The sequence below is a fragment of the Pipistrellus hanaki genome (genome assembly GCF_964339955.1).
Source record: "Pipistrellus hanaki genome assembly, chromosome: 2".
Classification (NCBI taxonomy): domain Eukaryota; kingdom Metazoa; phylum Chordata; class Mammalia; order Chiroptera; family Vespertilionidae; genus Pipistrellus; species Pipistrellus hanaki.
In genome coordinates, this window is record NC_140504.1 from 170,862,644 (window position 1) to 170,883,811 (window position 21,168).

A 21,168-nucleotide genomic window follows, 5' to 3' on the forward strand; every position below is an offset into this window, starting at 1 on the left:
GACCATACCTTTGCGATGCCCATTAGCCAATCAGGAGTGCATATGCAAATTAACCCAACAAAGATGATGGATTAATTTGCATATGCAGGCACTTAGCGGCCATGGCAATAACACAGATGTTCCGCACCGCCCCAGTCGCTCCAGGCCTCTGGGCAGCACGGGAAGGCGGAAAGGCAGCTCTGGGCCAGAGCAAAAAGGGGGCTCTGGCCAGAGCAAAGGTGGTGCCAGCAACCAGGGGAAGGAAGGCCCATTCTTGCACAAATCTTCGTGCATCAGGCCTCTAGTAATTAAGTAATAAAATTGGCATCAGCTTGCCCTGGACATTGTGGCTAGTTGGTTGGAGCATTGTCTGGTACACTGAAAGGTTGATTTCTGGTCAGGACACATACTTAGGTCGTGAGTTCGGACCCCATTTGGGGCATATGGGAGGCAATTGATCAGTGTTTCTCCCTCTCTCGCCTTCTCCCCCTTCTTTGAAATCAATGACAGTGTCCTCAGATGAGGATTTAAAAAAAGTGGCAGTTTATATGGTCTGTGTTTTCAGATTCTTAGCTAGATCTCTAAACAACAGATTAAATTCAATGTCAGATTTCTGATTTTTAAATTAATGAAGTTGTGTATAATGGTTTATACTATCTGTACTTACATTTGATACCTGAGCATTTCCTTGATTGTGTCCTGAAGTGCCCCATGTTTTAGTAAGCAGTGTGGTGCAGGGGAAAGGGTCCTGCGTAGGTGGGACCTAAGTTTGCATCCTAGATATATGGCTAGGGACCAAGGTTCAGAGTTACTCTTTTACCTATAAAAGAGTAGGCTCTACAGCAGTGGTAGAACCTGAGAACCGCTAGCAGGGTCACCTAAGACCATGGGAAAACACAGATATTTACATTACGATTCATAACAGTTGCAAAATTACAGTTATGAAGTAGCAACGAAAATAATTTTATGGTTGGAGGTCACCACAACATGAGGAACTGTATTAAAGGGTCGTGGCATTAAAAAGGTTGAGAACCACTGCCTTAGGTAATAGTGAGATGTTTCTATTTGAATATTCTATAAAAAAGAAAAACAAAGATATGTTAACTGATTTTCACCATATTAGGATGCTCCTCTTAAAACCTAAACAGTTGGACCCAAAATCTGTAAGTAAGTCTTCAACCAACACTGGTAAACTTTAGGACCCCAGAATGTCTTCAGTAACAACAATATTGCAGGTTTCCCCCATTATCCGAAAATAGATAATTTCTATGTAAGCCATAATAGCGTAAAGTGAAGAAGCAATCACCTTAGGACACATTTTGCTAATAGATGCCCCAAATAACTCGAGATAAAGCACAAATGCTTACAGATACAGTTTAAAGCTGGTTGATGCTGAGATGATGAGTATAGTTCCTATGGAAGGAGCTTGATGCCGCCACTCCCTCTGCAGCAAAACAATGACTGCTATTTTTGCTTTTCTTCATAAAAGAGAAATCCTCTTCGATTTCTTTTGGTTAGTGAACACGGGTACTAATGTAGGTCTATTGTAAAATGAAGTGGAGTAAAGTGAGCTTTCGAAAAGAAGGGGATACCTGTATTTACAATAGTTCAGGCTGAGATCATCCCTGCTGTTTATTCTTGAAAATGTGGTAGAAAAATTTACCCTCTGTATCAGCAATTTTCTACCAGTGGGCAAGAGACATATTGATGTGCCGCACGAATTTTTAAAACATGCAAAACATGTCCCCTATGTAGTCAGGGACACTAACCTCTTTTCCTTTAGATTGTTAAATAAAAAAACGACAACAGCCAATACAAAAATAACCATCCAGTGTGAAAAAATCAAAATTATATATTTTTTTGTCAGGTTAGCAAAAAGTGTAATATATTTTTTGGTATGCCTCAGAATTTTAGTAATTAGTTTGTATGCCATGAGATGAAAAGGGTTGAAAATCACTGTAATGTATTTTTTTATTGATTGGTTTTGAGAGAGAAACATCAGTTTATTGTTCCACTTAATTTATGAATCATTGGTTGGTTCCTGTATGTGCTCTGACCAGAGATCAAACCTGCAGTTTTGGCATATATCAGGATGGCGCTCTAACCAACTGAGCTACCTGGTCAGGATCAAACTGTGTAATATTAAAAACTAATCAGCAACATTTTGTGACTGACCACTCTAAATAGTTCAGTTAATCTAAATAAATTCGTTAATTCATCAAGCTATATCATTATATTCACTGATGTTCAATTTTCTTTGCCTTTCCCTCCTTCCCACCTTTATCATTATATTTCCCTCTTGGGTTCCTGGTAGACTTTTTGGAAATGCCACTGTTTCTGTCACTACATACATTGGCCCAGAATTTTCCTATTTAGATTAGTTTTTGTTTCAAAATAAAGTGATTTGCCATGGTATTAATATGTGCTTTTAAAATAACTGTGGACAAGATGACAGATGGGAGGGGGCAGTGTGCAGGAGGCAGCGGATTAATGATTCTCCCTCATCATTGGTGTTTCTATGTCTCCCTCTCTCTTCCTCTGAGGTCATTAAAAAGAAAAAAGGAAATCCTGAAAATCATTGTATGGCTATTGATACCACTCTTTGTTACTGTTAAAGAAACTGTATTTTCTTTGGAGCTGTTTGAGTACCCCACCCAATTTTTTTTTCCTTCTGTTAATGTTCAACAGAAAACTGAAGATAGTTAAGTCACAACTTTCCGATCTTGTGCACATTTCTTCTCTAGTTTACTGCCATACGATACTGTAGCAATATCTTACAGACATCTTTGATGGCCAATCAGTAGCAGTTAAATTACCTTAAATTTTTAAATGGAACTCTGACAGCCAATAAGAAATCCTTTGGGTGGTAACTGTAACAACCCTTTCGTGTGAATTTAAAAACAATTCTAAATTTGCAGTATTCTCTGTTTTGGAAGCACTTGAGGCCCTACTGCATCTGCTGTGTGCATTTGCTAGGGATTTCCAAGCTTTAAGTTCCCAGTAGTTTGAAGTCTGGATCTGACCCCTGTTCTGCTTCTCAAGGTAACTTTAAAACAGGAAGTGTGCAAAGGAGGTAACTGATGACGTGAACAGCCAATCATGGCTTTGTGTTCTTAGCCAATAAAACAGTTCAGCCAATGGGACCACTGTGGAGGCAAGGTTTGGTGTCAAATAGCATGCTAGATTGAATGCCTTTGACTGTTAAAGTGGAAGGAGGCTGCAGGGCTTCATTGGAGCCTCGGAGTTTTTCACTGAGGCAGGGGTCAGCTGAAAGACAAAGAAAAATGGCGAATAGTTTGCTGGGGGGTGGGGGGACAGCTGTTCGGGTTTTCACTGGAGTGGACATTCCAGACTCAGGTTTCTGCATCTCCTGCTGCCTTTTGTTTCCTCCGTCCTTTTCGGGGGGAGGGATAGGAGTGACTTAAATTCTCCCTGTCCGAGGAGATATAAATAACTACATGTAAAATTAATGCAGTTCCCGGTAAGTTTAATTCTTTGTTCTGTGTTAAAATGGTAGAAACTGTTTAGCTTCAGAGAGTGTAGACAAGTTGCACTGTTTCAGAAAATGGCCACTTTACATTCCATGCATACCTTTTGGTGCACCTAGAATACCTTACTCTGTTTAGATTTTGCATGCCCTTCAACTAGGATTTCTTTTCCTAGTTGAGCAACAAGATCAGGTACATGAAAAAAGGCTAATAATTTTTTCAGGGGCATATAGAAGCAAAGCACTTTCTCTTTGCATTGGGTAAACTTAACTGTTTTCCAAATAATTTTCCTTTGTTCAAGTGCACTGAAGCTTTTCTACAGAATAAGCTGAGTTATTGTAAGACTTTTTCTATTTCCATGCACTTTATTGACATCTGTATTTTCAGAGGCGGAAGCAACACTATTGCTATTCTCAATTTGTGTTAAAATATGATTTGCACTGATGCAAGTTCTAATGGTAAAGGCCACATGCCAATGTGAAATTCTCGCATAAGTTTCTTGATTTACCTGTCTGTGCTTCTAGAGTCTTAAGTACCAATTAGTTAAGTAACAATTTTTGTTTTAAAATGCGCTTTTTAACATAGAATGCTGGTTAGAAGCATACTTCTCCACTATACTGTCATTGATGAGAGCAAATCTTTTTTCCACCAATTTCACATATTTTATCAGGTGTTGATTTAGATCTTTAAAATGATTTGAGCAAAATGCTTTTAATTTTCTATTTGAAATATTTAAGTCCTAATTTACCTGCATTTTGTGAATAGGAAAGTTAAGAGTATAGGCACACTCTGTCTTTTGCCCTTGAAATATTTTTTTCCTCTTTAGCCTATGAAGCTAATGCAGGTTGCTAATCAATAACGAGCCAGTTCCTGTGAATAGTGAAATCTTCCATCCCATGTACTAAAGATCTGTGATGCACTTGATTTTAAAGAGCATTTCTTTCTTTTCTCTTTATTTGCAAGAATGGAATGAAGGTCATTGGAACATTTCTGCAGCAGACTCAGTGTGGAGCAGTGTGGCAGCCAGCAGCACTGTCTCTGGGTAGGGAGTAGGCCCTCTTAGAGGAGAAGTTTGGAGGGTGTTGATTTGCCTTCTCCTTAAGTAAAGGATTTACCCGAGAGGATCGATAAGGGAATAGATTTTGGACTCTTACAATTGGAGTGGTATAGCAGTCAAAGTTGCTAGATGCAGGCTTCTGTTGTTGCTCGCAAAAGTGACCTTGAAAAACTGCCGAGGAGTTGAAAGATTGAAGGACAAAGTTTGTTTATACAGATTTGGACTGAAAAAGCTCTATTTAAGATGAGAAGAGACTGTACTTGTGATGTTCAAGTTGAGTGGTTAGTAGGAATATGTTATAGATTCAAATTAGGAGTTTTCAAGCAGTAAGACAATAGGGCTGTATTCATTCTCTCCCACTCTTATCCATTCCCTCCCCCCAGCAAAATATTCTAAATCCTTTTGGTATGATTGTAGAGGGAACTGCCTAACAGATTCAGAATTCCTTGCGTGCTACCGTGTCTTCTGTGTAATTTAGAGGGTTCTTAGTGAAGAATGGTATTTCAGGAGTTCAAAGTAATATTTGTCAAACTTCTTTTGGGAATTGGAATGCTTATGGTAAGAAAACAGTCATTCTGGGAAGTTATGTCATAAGAGAAAGTATGATTAAGGACTACATTTTAACATAACTAATTTTAATTAATTAATTATTTTTACAATTCATTTATTTACAAGTTATCAGTTGCTTTAGGTTTTATATATAATTTTAAAAAAAACAATTGTAGATACTGATTGACTTTATTCGCCCTGGAGCAGGGGATACAGAAGGAAAGTGGGGTAAAGTATGAGGCCTAAATAAAACTCTTTATAATAAGAACTTTGTGGGTTTCAGTTCTTGGAGAGATATCTATCACTCTCTAGCCTGGATTCTTAACCTTCTTAGTTAGGGTCATGGACTCTGAGAATCTGACCTACTACCTGGAAGGTGCATATAGGCATGCCTGTGCAAAATCCCTGGTCACTAGGATATTTTCCAGTGGATGTTAATGGTGCTTATATGATCTCTGCATTTATACTTTAACTAGATCAGTATTTCCCAGATAAATTAAAACTCAACTTCCACAAGGAGCAAAGACCTTCTATAACTAACTGTAACTTAGACTAGGGGTGGTTGTGTGTGGGTGGGTGGGGAGGCTTAGACAGGGTCTGAGATTTGGGCATTTATTTACTCTGACTATAGTATTTGAGGCAGCATGGTGCAGTAGCAAAAACAGACTATTTAAAGTCAGGAGACTTGTATCCAGGTCCCTCCACAGCTGTCACCAGCTTTATGAGTTTGGGCAAGTCAGCCATTTAGTGTCAGCTTCCTCACATGTAAAAACAGGTCCTAAAAATAGCACCTTCCTATTTAGTGGTGAGTCTCAAATGAGATCATGTATGTCATAGTGCTTTGCAAATTGTGAAGTGCTACATAATCTTAGTTGTTACTAATTCAAACTATTAGGAGATAAGTGCTTATGAAGATAGGTGTGGCATCAAAGGGGAAAAAATGCCAGTATTTTAACATGTTTACAGAGGAGTTTATTTAAACCCGACACATTTCTTTTAAACTGATTCTACATGCCTTCACTTGCATATTCCTATTTATGTTTACATGACTCTATGTAATGCACTGAGACCATCAAACCTTCCCTTACCAAGATTCCTGTGAAATAATTTTAACCTCTTTCTCAGAAATTATAGGCCTTAGAATAAGATAATATGGGAATGCTGGTTTTTTGGAAACCCTTAGTAAATTTTGGAATCTCTCAGATAAAATATGGAAACCGGTTTCAATATGATAATGAGGTTTGCATTATAATTCAGGTATGGTGTAATAGTTGCAGCTGTTTACCATCAGAGGTTACATTTTTAGTTTACGTACCAAATATTTATAAAGTAAACCTGGGGCCATTTTTTTGTTTGCTTTGTGGTCATATGATCTTCTTTCTGTCTGTTTTCAAGCTTGGAAGACAGTTAATAGCTTGCACAGTAGTAGCAAGCAAATAAATGTTGGGGTAAAGACTTCTAAAAAAATAGGTCTTTCACCAAAATATAAACATTAGCATAAATGTCACACAGTTGATGCTCACTGTGAGATACATTTTCAAGATAAATGGTGGAAACCCATGGGGAGGGATCTGGTTCTTGCTCATTTCACATCCCTGCTGTCCCTATTTTTAGGATTTTTCTTTTCTCCTTGGAGTGGGGTGGATATTTTGTGATCTGTTTTATTTCCTGTCCTATTAAGTCACTTCCTTTCAGTCATGGTCAGTCAACATTGATATCTACCTCCTTTCTGTACATTGAAAGAATTCATATTCAGACAGAATAAGGTCTGGCAAAATTGGCATTGGCCTCTAAATAAAATTCTAGTTCCAGGGATGTATATGTTTGAAAATAGCAGTCATGGTCACTGTGGGCTTTTTGTTCCTAAAATAAGATGAGATCTCCTTTAAAGAAGCCATATACATACTTTCTTGAAGCTTCAATTACCCAAAAAACATTCTTAAAGCTAATCATTTATAGATGGTCTTCATGAATGAAGTTATTTTTGCCTATCCCTAGCCTTAATAATATATGCCTAGAGTTTGTGTGTGTGTGCGTGTGTGTGTGTGTGTGTGTGTGTGTGTGTGTGAGTGTGTGTGAGAGAGAGAGAGAGAGAGAGAGAGGGAGAGGGAGAGGGAGGGATTATTTATTTTATTAATCCTCACCTGAGGATATTTTTTTCCATTGATTTTTAGAGAGAGTGGAGGGGAGAGAGAGGGAAGAGAAAGAGAGAGACATAAACATCGGTGTGCGAGAGATACATTAATTGGTTGCTTCCCACATGCACCCCAACCAGGACCCAGAATCGAGCCTGCAACCAAGATACATGTCCTTGACTGGAATCAAACCTGGGATCCTTCAGTTCATGGGCCAGTGCTCTATCTACTGAGCCAAACTGGCTATGGCTGTATATTCTTAAATCAGGTTCGTGGAAGTCACTAAGGGATTTAGTTTAGTTCCCTTCTTGTAAAATGGGGGAGTTGAGGCCCAGGTAGCTTAGGTGGTTCAATCTTTCAGCTTTTTAATGCCTGTTTTGTGTAAGGTCAGAGATTTAGCTCCAACTCAGTTATTCCATGTTTCTTATATTCCTTTAGGTTGCTTTACCTTTTTATTTTTCATATTTCTCTTCCTTTTTTTATTTATTTTTTTATTTATTATTATTTTTTTAAATATATTTTATTGATTTTTACAGAGAGGAAGGGAGAGAGATAGAGAGCTAGAAACATCGATGAGAGAGAAACATCGACCAGCTGCCTCGTGCACACCCCCTACTGGGGATGTGCTCGCAACCAACATACATGCCCCTGACCGGAATTGAACCCGGGACCCTTCAGTCCGCAGAGCAACGCTCTACCACTGAGCCAAACCGGTTTCGGCTCTCTTCCTTTTTTTAAAAAAAAATATGTATTTTATTGATTTTTTACAGAGAGGAAGAGAGAGGGATAGAGAGTTAGATATATCGATGAGGGAGAATCATCGATTATCTGCCTCTTGCACAACCCCTACTGGGGATGTGCCCGCAACCAAGGTACATGCCCTTGACCAGAATCGAACCTGGACCTTCCAGTCCACAGGCTGACGCTCTATCCATTGAGCCAAACCAGTTTCGGCCATATTTCTCTTCCTTTTGATATATCTATACAGGTTTGCTGTTTGAACACAAAAGGAACAAAGAGAAAAATGGGCCATGAAAGAGGTTTAGAAGTCTCCACGTAGAATCTGTTGGTTAGAAAGTCTGCTGTGGCAGCAGATTTCCCATCCCGTTGAGATCTGAAGATCTCTTGCTCAGCCAGATGCTTATTCAGAAAGCTGAGAATCAGCTAGGAAGCTAATGTTGCCCACCTGGCTGAGGTGTCCCAAAGAAAGTGGTACTTTTATGCATTATAAGGAAGAAGGTATACAAATATAACACCTGCATGCCAGTTAGTTGTGTTTTGTTTTGTTTTTGTTAACACTCCTCAAAAACAAGCTAATTTCCAAACAAGTTTGGGTCTGGTTCTTCAAGTGAGTTGTAAAGCCAGTGTGTATTTAATAAACAAAGATCCCAGGATCATTTCAAGGATTTGACAAGTCTGAAAAGAAGTCATTATAAGTATACACCCCAAACAATATTTTAATCATGCCAACTTTAATCATTACCACCAACAAGGTGGCATTGTGTACCAGCACATATGTGTTTGTATAGTGTGGATTTGTTCTTATTTTGCATACCAGTGGCCCGATGCACGAATGAAGATTGGTGCAATAAGGGCCCTTCGTTCCCCGGGCTGCTGGTACCGCCTTCCCTCTGGCCAGAGCTGCCTTTCCCCTCTGGCCCGGAGCCACCTTTCTGCCATCCCACACTGCCCAGAGGCCCTGAGCAGCTGGGGTGGTGCGGAAGGCCTGCTTCCAGCCGCTCGGTGTCTGCATATGCAAATTAACCCGACATCTTTGGTTAATTTGAATATTCACTCCTGATTGGCTGTTGGGTGTCATGAAGGTATATTCAGTTAGCATGTTACTCTTTCATTAGGTAGATTCTCTGATAGACCATAATATACTTGGAATTTTTAATTTTTTCTTTTTTTGTAGTTGGATTTCTTTATATATATGTACTAGAGGCCCAGTGCATGAAATTCGTGCATGGGGGGGTTGGTCCCTCAGCCCAACCTGCACCCTCTCCAATTTGGGACCCCTCGAGGGATGTCCAACTGCCCGTTTGGGATCAGGCCAAAACAGGCAGTTGAACATCCCTCTCACAATTCAGGACTGCTGGCTCCCAACTGCTCACCTGCCTGCCTGCCTTCTGATTGCCCCTAACTGCTTCTGCCTGCCAGGCTGATCACTTCTTAACCACTCCCCTGCCAGCCTGTTTGATGCCTAACTGCTCCCCTGTCAGCCTATTTGCCTGTAACTACTCTCCCCTGCAGGCCTGGTCACCCCTAACTGCCCTCCCCTGCAGGCCTGGTTTCCCCCAACTTCCTTCCTCTGCCAGCCAGGTCACCCCTAACTGCCCTCCCCTTCAGGCTTAATTGCCCCCAACTGCCATCCCTTGCAGGCCTGGTCCCTCCTAACTGCCCTCCCCTGCTGGCCATCTTGTGGCGGCCAAATTGTGTCCACATGGGGGCAGCCATCTTGTTTGTTGAAGTGATGGTCAATTTGCATATTACTCTTTTATTAGATAGGGTGTGTGTGTGTGTGTGTGTGTGTGTGTGTATGTATACACACATTTCAGAGAGGAAGGGAGAGGGAGAGAGAGAAATACCTATGATGAGAGAGAATCACTTATCCGCCTGCCTCCTGCAAGCTCCCTACTGGGGATCGAGCCCCAAACCCAGCATGTACCCCCGTTTGAAATCAAACCCAGGACCCTTCAGTCTGCAGACCAAAGCTCTATTCATTGAGCCAAACCGGCCAGGCTATAGTTGGATTTCTTTTCACCACCTTCATTTATTAAATAATAAATTACAGTTTATTGAAAGAATGAGAGCTTAGATGGTGTAATTTAGTAATATTTAAGACCTGAGGTATATTGTGACTGAAAATTATAGGAGACACAGATAAATCGTATCTACTTCTTATCTGTATTTCCCAGAAGCTTAGTTTTCTTTTAAATCTGTCCTTTCTGCTGCCTCAGTGTTGGGCCCAGCTCTTTAAAACTTGTTAGAGCCTATTTGTATTATCACCCTTACCTTTCTGTCTCTCCCTTCGGCACATCCCAAAGCCAGACCTCACTGTTCAGTAATTGACAAGGAGTTTTTCTATATTTAGAGTGTTTACTATAAATTAAATGTTTTGCACCCTGTAATGAAAAAGGGCAGTTGAAGGATAAGAAATGAAGAAAAGTTCCAGTGTAAAGACAGAACTAAAGAAAAAACACACCTAGTAAATGTTTAACTTTAAGAGGCAAAACATAGCTTGTGACCTTGTGTTCCTTACGTAGTTCAAAGGGAGAATAGAAACTAAAATAACCACAGCAAACAGCAGTGCTGATTCATCGATTATCCTTTTTTCTTCAAGTGCTATCATTTTGATCTGTTTCCATAGTTTCAATAAATAGAAAACTAAAGGAAAAACCTGCTTTACTGGAAATATCCAGATAAAATGAATTTTTCCTTTATTTATGTAAGGTATAATTCTTACCTTTGAAAAAATTCTAAAGTTGGGTGCTTTACACTTCCTTTCACTAATTCACCATACATGGAGGGAGACTTCAAAAACGTATACAAATAAAACTTTACTCCAGGATTTAACAATCTGGTAGGGGAGATAGCCATTGTATATAAAATATATGAAACTGAAATGGAAAGTACAAACACAGGACACGAATTTAGAGAAGAAACCTTTAATGAAGGAGGGTAGATTGGGTGTTGGACTCAGGAAGGTAGGGACAAGGGCGTTCCAGGCATGGGGAACAGGAGGAGCAAGGTCATGGTTCAAAAAGTACAGTGGGGGCTGAAGAGATCAGTAAGTGGTCTAGTCTGTTTACAGCATAAGGAGCTGAGTTAAGGGCAGAAGGAAGTGGAAAAAAGTGTGAAATAAATGGGTCAGATTTTGGAGGGCTAAGAAATTCAAACTGCCTCTACTTGGCATTGGTAAACTGTTGAAGATTTGGGGAAATAGGTTGATGTGGCATTATCGCAGCTGTGCTTTTATAAGATTTGTTAATCATTATATAGAAATGAGTACAATTAGAGAAACAGACACTAGAAACAGTGAACAGTGCAGTGAGTTCACATACTAGATTTACAGCCCTTATTGGATTGTTATGAAGCTTAAAGTAATGCCAAGAGCTTAAAATCAGTCCTGGTATACAGTGAGTACTAAATGAGTATTAGCTATTATCATCATCATTTTTACTACATGGAGGTGATGAAGGCCTGAATAAAGTTAGTGGCAGTGTGAAGAAAATCAGGAGATTGACACTGTTATTACAGCATTTAGAAGTTGATTAGAAATGGTTAACGTAAAAACATTCAAACCTGTAAAGAATTTTTTGTGAGTTTATTTGAGCCAAACGCAATAATTGCCGGGAAGCAGAACCTCAACGAATTGAGATAATGCTCCAGAGAATGGCTGGGGGTGGGGATGGAGGTGTGTGGGATAGAGTGGGGGGGGGGGGGGGGGGGAGTTGTACCCCAAGGGGTTAAGAAAAAGAGAAGTTACAAGTTACCCAGACATTTCAAGGATATGTTATAGATGCAAAAAGACAGATAGACTCAGTTAAGGTAAAGGTTGACCTTGTCAGTGAAGATACCGGCCTAGGACTTAACTACCCACCATAACAGCTTTTAGTTAAAGTTTAATTTCAGACGGTTCTTTGTGGTTACTTTGGGTCTCCGAATTTGCAAGACATTCCCTGAGCTTGTCAGGTTAGCATGTAGCCCCTTTCATCCACAAAATGATGAACAGAGACTCAGGATGACTCTTAAGATTTCAAGCCTGAGTACCTGGAAGAGTTAGAAGGAGCAGGTTTGGGGAAAGAGAAAGATGTGATATTGGATATATGAAGTATGAGTTATGGGTGACTTTCCTGAAGGACTGGAACTTAGGAGAAATATCAGAATTGGTAATGTATATTTGAAATTTAAGCTCATAGATATTATAGCTGAACTTGGGGATGATGGGGGAGAATCGAGGGAGAGAATGGACAGAAGAACCAGAAAAATAAAGCTTCATGTTAGAGATGGAAACAAAAACGGGGACCTGGAAGTTGAGACAACTAGAAATGAGCGTGGCAGAGTCCTCTGGGTCAGTGTTCTCTAAGGTTGTTAATTGCATACTCTTATTACCTGAGCATGTAGCTCTTATATATGAATTAGTATTCTTTACTCTAAAAAGTCACTTGGTTGTTTTTTTGAATATTAGTTTAGTTGAAACTAGAGAATTTCTCTAAGCATACATGAGCAAGTAAAGGTGTCACTTTAGTAAAGCCCACATTTTTCTCAGACTACTTAGAACACCATGCATGATCTTGTGTCAAGTTAAACTGAGGGCATTGGTATCAGCCCATAGGTTAAATATTCAAAAAGCTAATATTAACATTTTCGGTGTGTGCCTTGAAAAGATTAGAAATACTTAAATGCCCTAGAGTCTGGCGGCCTTCACTTGTTCTGAGATGTACAAATACTTCCTTGAAATGTTATGCAGCAGTTTCTTAAAATTAGTTATATATATGTATATGTATATTTGTGTGTGTGTGTATAATCTGAAGCTTTCTTGTTTAAACCTTAAATGTGTCCTACACAGACACACACACACACATCTCCATCCAATGCAAAGACTAGAATGATTTTATTTCTGAGTTGCATTGGGTTTAATTTTACTAGTCTTAGCTTTTGAAGTCTCAAATAGCAAAATTCTGCGTGAAGCCAACCATAAATACACATGTAGGAATTTGGCAACATTTGCTTAGCAAGTAATTTATAGCCACATGATCATGTTAACAGTGATAAGTAGCACACACAAGATGCCAGGAATAGGAGAGCTACATCTGTAGGATTTAGCAGGATTTTTACTACAAGGTGCCTATATCTAGTTTCTAGGCTAGGTGTGTTATAATTATCCTCAATCTAAAATAAAGGCAATAATAACCCTCAATCTAGAAAAATAGTGGTAAATTTCCAGCCATCTTACTTGGTTAATTATATCCTGAACTCCATGACTATTTCTTTCCTGGTAATTAAATGACCAAAAGCCCAAGAAGTTACCCTTTAAGGTAGTTCAGCGTTGTTATTGTATGTTAATGCTTTTACTAGTACATAGACTTTATGTACTAGTTGATGGAGTGATTTTATGTTTATTCTCTCATTTGGTATTTACCTAAGGTAGTAGGACAGAGGATTACTACCCCATTTTGGGAAGAGGAAACAACAGATAAAACCTAGTAACATAAGCCCTGTGCTTTTTGCACTGCACCTTTTTATTTTATATGAAAAACAAGGTAAAGCTATTCTATCTTATGGGACTAATTCCTCTTCCCACCTCTCCTTTTCCTGTGCTTCTCTTTCCCCAAAAGGCACACATTTTAAAAAAAGGGGGTGGGGAATTTTCTCAGTTCAAATATAATCTTATGTTATAGGACTAAACAAATTGATCATAAAAGGATCAAATATTGAGTCAAATTGAATTATTTTTAAAGATTTTTGTCAAATAAGATAGGTGATCTCAGCCACCTTTCTTTTAGAACAAAACAAAGTACTACCAGGGTGTTGGAAAATTGTCTTTTATCAGTCCTAAGTTCATTAAGGTCAGATAGGGTAGTTGAACGACTTTTTCCAGATAGGAGGTTAGAGTTGTGTTGGTTGTTCTATGGTGTTCCATAGTTGTACATGCACACTTTGTAATATGTATTGGGCGCCTCTAGATTTGGATTCTTACCTTAAAGCACAGAGATTGGTATTTTTAGATGAAACGCAGTGTTCTTAAATAATCAGTTACTTAATAGTTTTTAGTTGTGCTTTATATTCCTTGCTTTAGAACAAAGGAATTCCACTATGTTCACAATGTAGCAATAGCTATAATTTTGAAGGACTACATAAATTTATCAAGGTGATATGGAACCATCTCCAATAAAGGGGCTAGGCTAAGGCTATTCCTCTGAACTGTTGTATTGTGAAAACAGAGTGACTGACTTCCCATCATTAGGCCCTGGAGAGAGTAGACTTTGAGCTTGATCTGCCAGAACTTTTCGTCTCCACCCTGGATTGGTGACCAGATATCTCCAAGTCCCAGTCCTTGTGGACAACTGCACCTTTAACAAGCTTGAAAACCTTAATTTTCTACTTTGAAATGTCTAAGAATCTGGCATCTTGGTATTTTAGAGTACATTTTCCAGGAGAAGGAGAAGGACATCTCAAGGTAAAAGGCTTAGTAGACTTATGTTTCAGGCTGAGAAGACCCATAGGTTCTTAAGTTTTTGGCCCTCTACTGAGTTAACAATTCTAAAGAGGGAGAACGTGCAGTGCAAGAGCACAGAACTGAGAATCAGGGCATATGGGTTTTAGTTCCAGCTCTGACATATACTTACCCTGGGACCCAAGTCAGTCCCTCAGTCTATCTGGATAAAGTATCTTTATCTGTCAGATGGGAATATCAGTACCTGTGCTGTGTTTGCAGTGAAAAACAAATGAGATAGTGTAAAGAAAACTATATGAAGTGTAAAGCATGTACAAATGTAAGTGATTAGTATAACCATCGTAGTTGCTTTGCACTCTTTGAAGTGGTCTTGACATTCTCAGTTCCAGACAGCTATGTGATGGGGATGGGAGATTTAGGATTTGGCTAGCTTGGATTTTTATTTTTTCATGCCCACCTTCCTCCTCCCTATCCCCTTTTCAACATTTAAATCAATGATAAAAGACACTGAGCAGAGAACAGAATTCATTGTGTCTGTGAATCAACAGAATCCATACAACCAAATTAATACAGCCAAGCTCATCTTGACATTCTTTTAACACCACACAGGATTTTAATTGAGAATTCTCTGAGAGTGATGATATGCCATCTGGCTTGTGTATGATGCTTGGTACTTTTAGCAACCTTTTAATGTATTTTCCCATTTGTGTGCTGCAGCTGCCCTGTAGGGTACTGCTATAGGTGAGCAGAGACTCCAATAAGTTAAGTGACTTACCCAGGATCATAAACATACTAGTGACCTGGTGCATGGATTTGTGCACATCGAAAGGAAATTAATTAAAAGGTGGTTGGCGGGGCAGGACAGGGCAAGACGGGGCCAGACACGCCCTGGAGCCAACCTCCCGAGGTTCCTTCCCAGCATCTGTATCTGGAGTGAGCAGGGTCCTTCTGGCAGGTGAGTTCCCTCGGCCTGGCCTGTGGGATAGGGCAAAAACCACCTCTCCATCATCCCCCTAGGGGTCCCAGAGTGTGAGAGGGCACTTTGCAAAGTTGCTGTCATACAGGGTGAGAAACTCAAAAGTGTGCAGTAAACCAAATTCAGGGCCAACAGTGCCCCATGCCCCAGCAACAACATAACCCACGGCTGAAGGTAGAATTGTGCGGCCCCACAAGGTCAGTGTGCATCACAGTGACTGGTCAGACAGTGGGAGGGACACTTAGCATATTAACCTTTTATACATAGAGATAGATAGCAGGTTAGTGGCCAGAGAATAAGACTTTCCACGTTTAGTACATTTTCTTTATTTACTCTTGTACTTTACTACCCCCCACTGTTGGCAGCTGACTGACCTAGAGATATTAAAAGGGGAAAGATAAAATAGAAAAAGTGTTTTAGGGTGTGAAAAGAGACAACAGAGAAATAAAAGAAAGATGCTTATATAATAGGAGACAGCAGTGCCATTAGCATCTTCTCTTTTATGCTTGCCACAGAGATGTTGGGAGCAGGGAATAGGTGGGTAAAAATAATCTTTGGGTTAAGGATTTTAAGTCAGTTGTAAAAGCTGAGACTGCTCATCTGTCTGAATAGTTTGAAAGGACATAAACCTTAAAACTGCAGAAAGTGCAAATGAACAGCTATACTAAATCAAGAACAGAATTTAAGAACTTTTACATTTTTTACTCCACCACTTACTATATTGTGCCTTGAGCAAGCAACTTAAAATATCCATCCTTAGCTTTTTTATCTATAAAATTTGAATAATATAATATCTTTATCACTAAGCTGAGTAACAATCAATTGAGGGTAATGTATGTGATAAGTAGTTTATAAATTCTAAAGCTCTTAAGTTGGCATCTTTGAAACATTCTTCATACTCACACTTCTCACCTCTCCTGAGCATACACAAACACAGAAGCTGGACAGAGGTGGTTCTCATGGTTTCTGAGTCTTATATGGGATCTAGCAAGTAAAATGGCTCTTTGTTTTAGGATACAATTTGACTCGGGCTACGGGCACTGTTTCTGTTTCTAGCTCAAGTCAGAATTCTCTTTTCGGCTCAGGGCCTGAAAAACCAGTTACTCATCATTCTTTCTGCAAGAATTTATTTACTCCTATTAGATTGGAGGGTCAAAGAGATTAACAGATATTTCTGTGGGGCAGAGGGTCTAGCCCACTTCATTCCTGATAGAGGCTGAACCAGGTGAGGGAGTCATATAACAGCTGTGTGATTTAGGGCAAGCTTCTTAGTCTCTGGCACTCAATTCTCTCTCAGTAAATGGGGAATAACACTCCTTTGTCATGGAAGGATTTGATGAAATAAAACTCTTAAATATTCTTTATAACTGTGTTCTAAATGTTACCTGGCCCTTTTTTGTAAAGGGCCAGATAATATTTTCAGCTTGCAAACCCTAAGATTTCTGTTGTAACAATTCACCTTTACTGTAATAGTGTGAAAGCAGAGACAATGTAAATGAATAAGTATAGCAGTTCAGTAAAACTTAATTTACAAAATGAGGCTGCAGATCTTTGCTTTAGAATACTTCACTAAAATATTTGTTTTTCCCCCATCATACCAAATATCGATAGTGTTTTATTGTTGTTATAGATGCAGTTGAGTATTGATGAAGGAATGAGGAAGAAAGTATATGAAGTAAGATGCTTAATACCATTTCTATTCCACAAAAACAGGTTTTAAAATGTACTTTCATGGCTTCCTATCAGTTTCAGTGTTTATACCAGTTCCTATGCCTTCATTTATAATGATGTTATGATCTAGCCACTGTTTAAAAGATTGCATTGTAGCCAAAACCGGTTTGGCTCAGTGGATAGAGCGTCAGCCTGCGGACTGAGGGGTCCCAGGTTCGATTCCGGTCAAGGGCATGTACATTGGTTGCGGGCACATCCCCAGTGGTGGGTGTGCAGGAGGCAGCTGGTCGATGTTTCTCTCTCATCGATGTTCCTAGCTTTCTATCCCTCTCCCTTCCTTTCTGTAGAAAATCAATAAAATATATTAAAAATAATAAATAAATAAAAAGATTGCATTGTAGTAGATAGCAAACAGAAACATGTTTTTGTTTTTGAAGGAAAAGTGTTTCTGCTGCTAGTTTTAAAATGTGTTGGTGTGAGCAGATCTTTAGGAAGAGCAATGTGCAGCCAGTTCCAACTGTTAGTCTTTTGGGAACCCTGTTTTTTCCAGTAGGTGGTTTGAAAAGTTTCAAACTTAGCCTCTTAGAGCTAGAGACAGACACACACTCAAACACTAAACTTGGCACTAATCAGGAAAGAGGTCTCTAGTAAGGCTACGTTATTCATTCTTATAGTAATGGGTGTCATCTGTATCCACTTATGTAAGGGTTTGGAACTTGGGTAGTAAGGTTTCTGGCACTAAGCTTAGTGCTTTCTTGTTTAAGTAGAAACCTTAGATGAGCTTAAATAGACTATTGAACCCTCTTTTCTGGCTAGTTATCCTGCCTTCCCTTGTATTATTCATTTAGTGACTTATCGGCCTTCCACATCAGACCACCCATCAGCATATTTATGTGTTCAGTAATACATCAGTCCTGGAGTGGCTCAGTGGAGTGACTGGTCCAAGACCACCAGTAGTGGGCAGCAGGCCAGTTCACAAACATAGTCTTGAGATTTCCAGAGCAGTGTTCTTTTTCTTTTTCTGAAATTGACAATTTGAGGTTGGCTTTCTTGTGGAGAGGATATGCCTTCTTAAGGCTTGAAATGTTTTCAGCCATGTTTGATAATGGCATATGTCCTTCTGTGTAAACATGAGAACCAAGTTGTCTTATTAGTAGAATTATTGTTTTGAAAATCTTAGTTCTCAAGTTTAGTTTTAATTTTTCTTTGTAGTGGAAGAATATCTAAAATAGCAAGCACAAATTAGCTTTAATGGTACCCCTTTTCTTCTTATTCATCTAACTACTCATATTAATATTTCTTCTTTATCTTAAACTCTCACTCATCATTTGAACTATAACATCCCAATAGTTTTTAGCTCAGTGGTCGGCAAACTCATTAGTCAACAGAGCCAAACATCAACAATACAATGATTGAAATTTCTTTTGAGAGCCAAAATTTTTAAACTTCTTCTAATGCCACTTCTTCAAAATAGTCTCACCCAAGCCGTGGTATTTTGTGGGAGAGCCACTCTCAATGGGCCAAAGAGCTGCATGTGGCTTGCGAGCCGCAGTTTGCTGAGCATGGGTTTAGCTAATACAAATAAAGAAACCTGAAACTAACTTAGATAACTACCTGAAGCAGCATTGGAACATAAAATGCATGTGATACTGCCACCTGGGCTTTAAAATAAAAATCTTGTCATCTCATGACAGAGGAAAACATTAAAATGCAAGACAAAAAGGGAGTGAAGAAGATATGTGCTTTGAACATAGGGAGATAGTTGTTGGAATAGGTTAAGTTGAAGACACAGGAATAATTGAGGACATTCATAGCAGCCTAAAAGCTGCAAGTTAGATTGGGAGGGTGGGGGCATTAAGGAAAAGATGGTAACAATGTTTAGATTTGTTTTTCATTCAGAACAGGGCTAAGAGATATTGCTTATGTTTGACAATGAGAGCATTATTATTTTTTAGGTAAAACTTGACTGGGATGGAGCTCTTATACTTCAATAGAAGCAGCATTGGATTTATTTTAGGAGAGCTTTCTGTGGTCTTTTTTTTTTTTTTTCTTTCTTTCTTCTTGAGTAGTTGTGATATTAGGGTTTTAAAGTATTATCACTCCAAAACATTTAATTTGGTTTTAGTTCAAAGAGAGCTATATTGTGGGTTTAGGCATATTATAAAGGACTTTTGTAGAGAGATTAGAGTACATGCTAAGATACAGGAGAACTATTGTAAAATCTAAAGATATAGTTTTAGAAATTAGGGAGTGTTGCACTAAAACCTTATATTTGTTTGTAATTTATGAGGATGATCATTTTGATACATCCTTTCCATGTCCACATATATCACTAAGGGAGGATTTGGCAAGCATGGTACCTGGTCAAAAGCAAAAGTTTGAAAGATTTCTAAGAGAATTTTGAAAGAGGAGCACTCATCCTGGTTGATTTGGCTCAGTGGATGGAGCGTTGGCCTGTGAACTGAAGTGTCTTAGGTTCCATTCTGGTCAAGGGCACGTCCCCAGGTTGTGGGCTCAGTCCCCAGTGTCATGCGAGCAGGAGGCGGGTGTCGATTCTCTCTCTTCATTGATGTTCCTCTCTTTCCCTGAAATAAAAAAAAACAAATATATATGTACGTATGTATGAATGAAGAGAGAGGGGCGGGGAAGCACTCTACTTCTGGGATATTTTGAAAACTGCGTAGGTCTGTCTTTCTTTTTTCAAGAATGATGAACAGTAACTGGATATTCAAATGACAGCTAGATTGACCACCACTGAGTGATCTGATTGAATCACCTCATTTCCTCCATGGTTTTCTCCTTATCGTCCTGGTAATGGGTAGCCAAAAGAGGTATTTGCCTTCCTTCACTTACTTACCTTTTATCATAATTCTATCCTTGTCTCCTTTTTTTCTTTTCTTTCTTTCTTTCTTTTTTTTTTTTCTTTTTTTTAATAATTCTTTATTGTTGAAAGTATTACATATGTTCCCTTTTTACTCTCATTGACTCCTTCCAGCCCACTCCTGATCCCCACCCCAGGCCTTTACCACCCTATATCCTGGTCTCCTTTCTGAGGAGATTCTGACTTTGAAAAGATTTATATTTGGGAATTGTAGGCAGCCATGTTTTCTGCCTTACAGTCTTCCTTACAAAGTTCAGGACCGACCCGCGTGTGTGTGTGTGTGTGTGTGTGTGTGTGTGTGTGTGTGTGAGAGAGAGAGAGAGAGAGGGGGGGGGTGGTGGGGAGGGAGGGAGGGAAGGAAAAAGGGAGGAAAGGTGAGGTGTATCCGAACCCAGGTGTCTGGATCCCGTATCCTTCCAATCATGGGATTTCTGATTATAATCCTTACTTTAAAGGCCCATCAGGAACCTTAATTATTTTATATAACCACTTCCTTTGGTTGTTCAAATACTCCCAGTAAGTCTATTTCAGGGCCAAGCTTTCAAAGAGGCCTCTTTCTTAGAAAGGCCATACCCAGCAACTCTCTTGCCCTTTTATTTAGGATAATTACTTAACAGATTGCATGCTAGATGCTGTGAGGAATCCAAAAATGAAACAGGTCCTAGCCACATGGAGCTTGTAAACCAGAAAAGAAAATGATAAGACATACACATAAATAATGATCATACAAGGTAATGTGGTGAGTGCAAAAGGATATTACTGATCAAGGGCTTTAGGTTCATAAGAAGGAATAATCACTTCCAAAGGGGGTATTTAGAGAAGCCTTGTGGAGAGATGGCAATTGAGTTGAACATTGGAGCAATCGGCTTTGCATGATGGACTCTGATTCTTTGATTCTTCCCTTTCTAGCTTTGGAAAGCAAACTGTGTTTGTGGGTTTAGGCATATTATAAAGGACTTTAAATAAATTTGAAGTTTTAAAAAACATAATAGATATTGAGAGTTGAGATTATATCTAGCAACAACCATTCAATATTTCATCTGATCCTTAAGTCTTTACTAAATAGTCAGGGAGTCTTATTCAAGAACTTACAAAGTAATTAATGAACATGAATGATAGGTCTACAATGATAAATTTACAATCAATGAATTAAATCTGGGAAATTCTGTACTGCAGTTTTCATCAGAGTGATCTAAGATAATGTGGCTTGGTCTTAGCACAGTTTTGTCCTTGTCATCTATATATGAGTAGT

The 21,168-nt window shown here is 39.1% G+C and overlaps 1 protein-coding gene across 10 annotated transcripts in view; it reads left to right on the top strand.

The window, feature by feature from the left end:
- The window catches only part of NFYC (nuclear transcription factor Y subunit gamma), a 66,404-nt gene that overhangs the window by 15,217 nt on the left and 30,019 nt on the right, over positions 1–21,168 (top strand). Inside the window, exon 1 of one of the 10 annotated variants that reach the window (XM_084874648.1) lies at positions 3,166–3,460. The exons of 8 other annotated variants lie outside the window; for them this stretch is intronic. The gene's annotated coding sequence lies outside the window, so the exon portion shown is untranslated. Of the gene's footprint in view, positions 1–3,165; positions 3,461–21,168 lie in introns of those variants that run through there. One more of the 10 variants, XM_084874643.1, reaches the window with a different exon arrangement.